We start from the raw sequence: 7,620 nt of genomic DNA, 5'->3' as shown, positions 1-7,620 counted from the left end.
GACCGCGGCGCCCAACTCGGCCCAGGTCGCAGCCGCCGCAGCAGCCGTCACCTCCACTTCCGTCTCCCTCTCCGCGGTCTCCGGCCGTCAAGCACCACCAGCCGTTAAGTGCAGCTGCGTCTTTTGCGACAGATGGGAAAAAGGGCAAATTGGTCAGTGGAGAAAGAGGCGGGTGAGAACTACCTCCTCTTGGGCCCGAAGCGGTGAACATCAGAAACCCTAATTTGTGACATAAATGTTGTTGTCAGCCCTTGAGTCGGAACTGACTCATCCCTGACCTTTTAGCGGCCTTTCAGAAGCTGTAAATCTCCTGGAGGAGATTGCTCATGGGTCCCTTTCTGAGCAACTGGTGGATTCGAACCACTATTCTTTTAGTTGACACCGCAACTCCTTATCACTAAACAACCAGGGCTCTCCATTACATAAATATTCATGACATAGGAAGACTATCAAATGTATCTGATAATGCATAATCAATCAGCACAGGATGAACTAGATAACTAACTTCCTAAAATGAAATTCTCGTGTGCATTAAAAAACTACTCAAAAAGAGTGAAAACAGAATCTATGAATTGGGGAGAGGATATTTGGCAAGAGCACATCTGGAAAGGGACTAATTCCTAAAATTTATAGAAAACTTCAACACTTCAACAAGAAAAAGTAAAAAAAAACCAACCCAACACCTAGTTGCAAAATGGTTAGAGGACATAAAAAGACATCTCACTAAAGATAACATTCATATGGCCAACAATCACATGAAGAAATGCTCAAGATCATTAGCTATGGTTGTTATGTTTTATCGTCTGAGTCGAACGACCCATGGCTGACCCTCCAGTGGGTTTTCAGGGGCGGTAGAAGGTCAAAGACTAGTGTGCAGTATGGATTGAAGCTTAACATCAAGAAAACAAAGATTCTCATCACTGGGCCTATTGACAGCACCATAATAGATAGAGAAGATATTGAGATAGTTTACAATTTCAGTTTGCTTGGTTCCACAATCAACACTCTTGGCACCAACAGTCAGGAAATGAAAAGACAGAGAACCAACAGGTCTGTCCTAGAGAGAGGGAAACCATGCTACTCCTTGGATGCAAGGATTTTGAAGCCCTGTTTGACATACTTTGGCCATGAGGCCAGGAGAGACCAGTCCTTGGAGAAGGACATCATGCTTGGAAGGGAAGGGAGGAGGGACAGTGCAGGAGAAGATTGATACAATAATTGGGATAATGGGTAAGGTGTGTCAGAGACAGTGAAATTGGCTCAGGATAGAGCAGGGTTCAGAGCTATTGTGCATAGGGTCACTATGAGTTGGAGTTGATTCAATGACACATAATAACAATTACACAAAGCAAGATTGCTCTCCTTCTCTCATAGAGCAACTGGTGGACTCCAACTGTGAGCCTTTGATTGGGCAGCACAACTCTTTACTACTAAGATGTGAGAGCTATTAGATGCAAATAAAAACTACTACCTGTTGTTGTGTGCTGTTGATACTACCACTGAGTCAAATACCATTGATAGCGACCCTATGAAGAATAGCTCTGAACTTTGTTCTATTTTGAACCAACTTCACCATCTTCAACACACCTGACACCATTTGCCACAGTTACTGTGTTGATCCATCTCATCCAGAGTCTTCCTTTCTTATACTGTCCTTCTACCCTCCCAAGCATGATGCCCTTCTCCAGTCCTTCCTGATAGCTGGTCCCAAAATATGTGAGACAGAGCTTCAAAACCATCTTTGCTTCCCAGGAACAACCTGATTTCACTTTATCCAGGACAGAAATTAGTTCTCTTGGCAGTCCATTGTATGTTCAGTGTTCTTCTCCAGCATCATAATCTAAAGCAATTCTTCTTCTGTCATTCCTAGTCACTGTCCAGCTTTCAGATTGGGATGATCAAGTTTTGGAGTGGGAGCACCTTAGTCTTTAGATTGACATCATTGCTGTTTAGCACTCTGAAGAAATCCTTAACAAGATTTTTACCAGTGCAACTTTGTTGTTGTTGTTATGTGCCATTGAGTCGCTTGCGACTCATAGCAACCCTATGTACAACAGCCCTAAACTCTGCTCTGTCCTGTGCAAATCGCATTGTCTCTGACACTCCCATCCTGATTATCCCAGTCACTGAATCATTCCATCTCATAGAGGGCCTTCCCCTCCTGTGCCGTCCCTCCACCCTCCCAAGCATAATGTTCTTCTCCAAGGACCGGTCTCTCCTCACAACATGTCCAAAGTATGTTAGACGGAGCCTCAGTATCCTTGCCTCCAAGGAGCCACCCAGTTTAACCCTTTCCAGGATAAATCTGTTTGTTTTCCTAGCAGTCCATGGTATTCTCAATACTCTTCTCCAGCACCACAGCTCAAAGGCATCAATTCTCCTTTTGTCCTTCTTGGTCATTGTCCAACTCTCTGATACATAACAAGTGATTGCGAAGACCATGGCCTGTATCAGACGCACCTTAGTCTCTAGAGAGACACACCATTCCTCTTCAGTACTCTGGAGAGGTCCCTAAGAGCAGACTTTCCTATCGCAATGCGTCTTAATTTCCTGGCTACTGGTGCCAAGAGTGTTGACTGTGGAGCAAAGCAAACTAAAGCTGTGAACAATCTCAATCTCACCATCCATCCTGATGCTGCCAATTGGTCCAGTGGTGAGAATCTTTGTCTTCTTGACATTGACCACTGGACCAGTGCAATTAGTCTTTTGATTTCCTATTAACTATTGTTGTGTACTATTGCATTGGAACCAACTCATAGTTGACCCTCCAGTGGGCATTCAGAGGCAGTAAGCACACAGGAGGCGATTGCTCATCTTTCTCCCACAGAGCAGCTGATAGATTCTAATCATGTGCCTTTGGGATCTCAGAGCAGCTTCTTATACTAGGCCATCAAAACTCCCTCATTAATTGTTGTTGTTGTCATCATGTGCCATGGACAACTGTTGTTACATGCCGTCAAGTCGCTTGCAACTCATAATGAGAACAGCTCTGAACCCTGCTCTATCCTCACAGTCTCAATCTCAATGTCTCAACAATATGCTCAATCTCACAGTCTCCAACACACCTGTCCCCAGTACCCCAGTCACTGTGTCAATCCATTTAATGGAGAATTTTCCTCACCTGCATTGTTCCTCCACTTTTCCAAGCATGATTTCCCTTTTCAAGGACCAGCCCCTCCTTGGCAACATGCCAAAAATATGTGAAATAGAGCTTAAAATTCCTTGCCTCCAAGGAGCAGCTTGGTTTTGTCCCCTGCGGGACAGATCTGTTTGTTCTCTTGGCAGTCCACGGGATGTTCAATACTTTTCTCCAGCACCATAACTCAAAGGTATCAATCCTTCTGTCACCTTTGATCATTGTCCAACTCTCTGATGCATAGCAAGTAATTGTGAGGACTATGATCTGCATTAGGTGCACCGTAGTCTCTAGATTGACATCATTGCTCTTTGGCACTCTGGAGAAGTCTCTAACAGTAGAAATTCCTAATGCAATTCATCTTTTGATCTCCTGACTGTTGGTTCCAACAATGTTGATTGTGGAACTGAGCAATCTGAAATTATTAGCAATCTCAATCTTTTTTGCTCAGTCTATCATGATGGAGACAATAGGACTAGAGAGAGGCAAATCAGTCATCTGATAGCTCACCCTGCAACAATAGCAAAGTTCAGGGAGACAGCAAACAAAAAAATGCTTGTGAGAATGTAGAGAGATCAGAACTCTCAAATAGTGCTGGTAGGAATGTCACTTGCTGCAACCGCTGTGGAAAGAAGTCTGGCACTTCCTTAACTGGCAATAAAAATATCATTTGATCCAGCAGTTCCACTGAAACTCACTACTGTTGAGTCAGAACCACTCATTGATGACCTTACAGTAGGTTTTTGGAAGCTATAAATAGCACGAGAGAAGACTGACCAATTATCTTCCTCAGAGGAGGCGGTGGGTCCCAACCTCCAGAGAGCTGTGGCTTCTCAGCTAGCAGCACAGGTCTCTACAGACCACACCACCAGCGCCCCTTCAAAGTAAAAGAGAGGAATACTTTTTTAAGAAAAGAAGCAGTGTATTATAATTAATTTCAAAAAATAAAAGAAAAAATGAAAAGAAGCCATTGTTGCATGCTTGGAATCAAAACCGACTTATAGCTGACCCTCGGGGCAGTTTTTCAGAGGCAGGAAATCACGCAGGGGGAGATTGCCCATCCTTCTCCTGCAGAGCAACTGGTGGATTTAAACCATGTGCCTTTGGGATTGCAGCACAGCTCCTTACCACTAGACCAGAATCTACCAGAGTCTGAGTGGAATTGAGGGATCGAACGGTAATTCTATTCTCCCAAAAAGATGTACAATAATCCAGAATTTAGAAGAAAACCACTTACTCTGCCAATTCAAATGTGTATTGTGCCAGATTTGGCCTGAGAGGCCCCCATTTGCTACTGATAAATTCAACAGTCCTAGGATTTAATAAAAAAGACACATACAAAACTTAATTGTGTCTGTAAAACTGATCCTCATTGTGGAAAAACTTGGAATAAGATAGAGATGTAGAAAAAAAAAATAAAGTGAAAACTTCTGGAAAATATTTGTTGAAGACACTTCCAGACGTGTCTGGCTGTGCACAGGGTACTTGTGGCCGCACAAAAAACTCAGCCCAGTGCTTTCCTCAGTTTTCTGTCTCAGCAAGCCTGTCTTTTTTACAGCAAACCTGAATTTCAACTTACTGAGTAACACCGGACACCACAGATCACATACTTTGAAAATCATTGAAGTTGTGAATTTTCAATGCAGAGGAGAGTTTTTGCTTTGTATCTGGGGAAAGGGGAAAGAACTTGATACATGCACAGAGGCAGACAATGGGGCCTTTGTGTCCACCTTTGTTCTGGGACGTTTCAAAGCCAGACAGTGCTTGCCAGTTGTTGAAAATGCAGTGGTCTCTGTAGGTAGATTCTTATGGGCTGTGTGCACACACAGATGTCCTTGTTGAGTTGAGGCTTGACACTTTGTGGTTGTTATTTGTTGACAGATCAACTCAGACTCAAGACGACCTCACAGACAGGACACAATATTGCTCTGTTCTGTACCTTCTCAAGTCAATTGCTGTGTATTTTAAGTCTCTTCTAACCCAGGGGTCTAATTCTCCATATTCTGTATGATTCATAGGGGGTCTTTTTGGTTTGTTTTTTGTGGGGTTTTTTTGGTGTGATTTCCCCCTTTTTTATTATTAATTTTAATGAAAATTTACAGAGACTTTGGATTTCCATTAATTCATTGTTGCACTTTTCTCCCTGCCCACCCCAGCTGCCCAGTTCGCTCTTTTCTTTGAAAAGTAAAAGAAAAATTCTTACATTTTTATATAATCCCTCCCCTCAAGTCCACTCCACTATGCAGCCTTTGTTCTGGAATCCTGTCCTGACAATAATACCTAATCACATATCCCTTTTAAACAGTTCTCTCCCTCATATGTTTCAAAGTAGTATACATAATTTAACCCATCTTTCTCAGACTCCCCCCAACTCCGATGTCAGTCCCGTTTTACAACAGTGGCATTTGTCCTTTCGTAACTGAGATATTTCACTCAGCATAATGTCCTCCAGGGTTATCCATTTTGTATAACATTTCATGAGTTCCTTGTTTTTCAAAGCATTGTAGTATTCCATTGTGTGAATATACCACAGCTTTTCTATCCATTCATTTGTTGATGGGCACTTAGGTTGTTTCCAACTCTTTACTATTGTGAACAAAGTTGTAATAAACATGAGTGTGCATATATCTGCTTGGGTGGCCGTTATAATTTCTTTGGCATATATTCCCAGTGGTGAAATTGCTGGGTCAAATGGTATTTCTATTTACAACTTTTTGAGAAAGCACCATACTGCCTTCCATAGTAGTTGTACCATTTTACACTCCCACCAACAGTGAAAAAGGGTTCCAGTTCATAGGGTTTTTCGGTGACTAATTTTTGGAAGTAGATCACCAGGCCTTTCTTCTTAATCTTAGTCTGCAAGTTCCACTGAAACTAGGTATTTGGAATATTCAAGGCATCATTGCCAGCATCATGTAAGCACTATATCATGAAAAACTGACAGATAAGTTGTAGAGCACTCTCTTAGAAGATACCTGTCCAGAAAGACAAGATTATACTTCCCCTTTCTTCCCTCTAAGATTACCATCAAAGCATAAATATATTTTTTAAAAGTTCTCATTCAGAATCTAGGGACCTTATAGCATATATTTATGGATGTGCAGTAATCCAAGTCCTCCGGTTAAGGAGACAACAATCCATCCATCCAGTATTAGGAGGCGCATTGGAGTAACAGCTAAGGACCAGACACACAGGCTTGATCCTGGCTAGGAAGTGGAGCTGAGCAGGCAACCTGTTTCTAGGGTAGTAGAATAATGAATGTGTGAATACAGGTAAAGCCACGTCACATGCTACACACTACAAAAGTTAATTGTCAGGGAGCGCTTGTGGTCTAGTGGCAAGAAGCTGCATTGCAATCCCAGAGGTAGATGGTTCAAATCCATCAGATGCTCTGCTGAAGAAGGAGGGGCAATCTTCACCTGTACCAGTCAGATCCGATTTGATGGTACACAGACAAAAAATAATAAAAGAAATAAATAAACAAAAAAAATAAAAGTTAATTGTCAGTGAGTCAGAGTAGAACTATGTTCTCTGAGGTTTTTCAGTGGTCCATTTTTCAGAAGCAGATCACCAGGCCTTTGTTCTGAGGCACCACTAGGAAAGACTTGAACCTCCAACAGTCTTTCAGTTATCCGGGGCGTGCATTAACCACTTGCAGTGCCCAGTGGCTCTGCAGCATGTTTAAACTTGCACCATTATCTTTGCTATTAATATTATGTAAATGTTCCCAAGTGATTTCTGTGAGCCAATCTCCCGACGAAAGGGAAAGTATGTTATCCCTACTGTTGATTACTCTGTCATTTTCAACCGCTCCACCCAGGGAGTTCAAAGAAAAGGATCAGCCACATATCACTGAGCCAAACAAGGTGGTCAAGAGTGAGGACCCCTGTCATCAGGCTTCTTGGGATTTGAACCTTGGCTCTACCATTTACTTGTTAACAAGTCAATGAAGCACTCTGGGCCTCAATATCTCCATCTGTAGAAGGGAGAATCATAAGGCTAAATAGGATTGCTCTGGGACTTAAATTGCATAAGTACATGAAGCAGTTAGTACATTGTCTAGTTTACAACAATAATACCATTGGGTACCATAGAGTCAGAACAAACTCCTAGCTGACCTTCCAGTAGGTTTTCAGAAGCAGCAAATTGCATTAGAGGAGATTACCCATCTTTCTCTTGTGGAGCAGCTAATGGATATGAATCACATACCTTTTGGTTGACAGCACCATTCCTTGTGTGTGTGTGTGTATGTGTGTGTGTGTGTATGTGTGTATCACTTTTATGGAGTTATAACTTCCAAATTCATTATTATGTTGTGATACGGTTGTATGAATTTCTTATCAATGTAATCGAGACCTAGATAATACCTATTACTTCACAAAGGGTTTTTAAAAAAATTTTGTAGTGGAAGAATATCCCTTGCTCATGGATAGGAAGACTCAATGTTGTGAAAATGGCAATACTACCAAAAGCAATTTACACAT

The sequence above is a fragment of the Elephantulus edwardii genome, unplaced genomic scaffold, assembly GCF_000299155.1.
Source record: "Elephantulus edwardii isolate Elephantulus edwardi_28Jun2011 unplaced genomic scaffold, EleEdw1.0 scaffold00045, whole genome shotgun sequence".
Taxonomy (NCBI): domain Eukaryota; kingdom Metazoa; phylum Chordata; class Mammalia; order Macroscelidea; family Macroscelididae; genus Elephantulus; species Elephantulus edwardii.
This window is presented reverse-complemented; position numbering follows the sequence as displayed.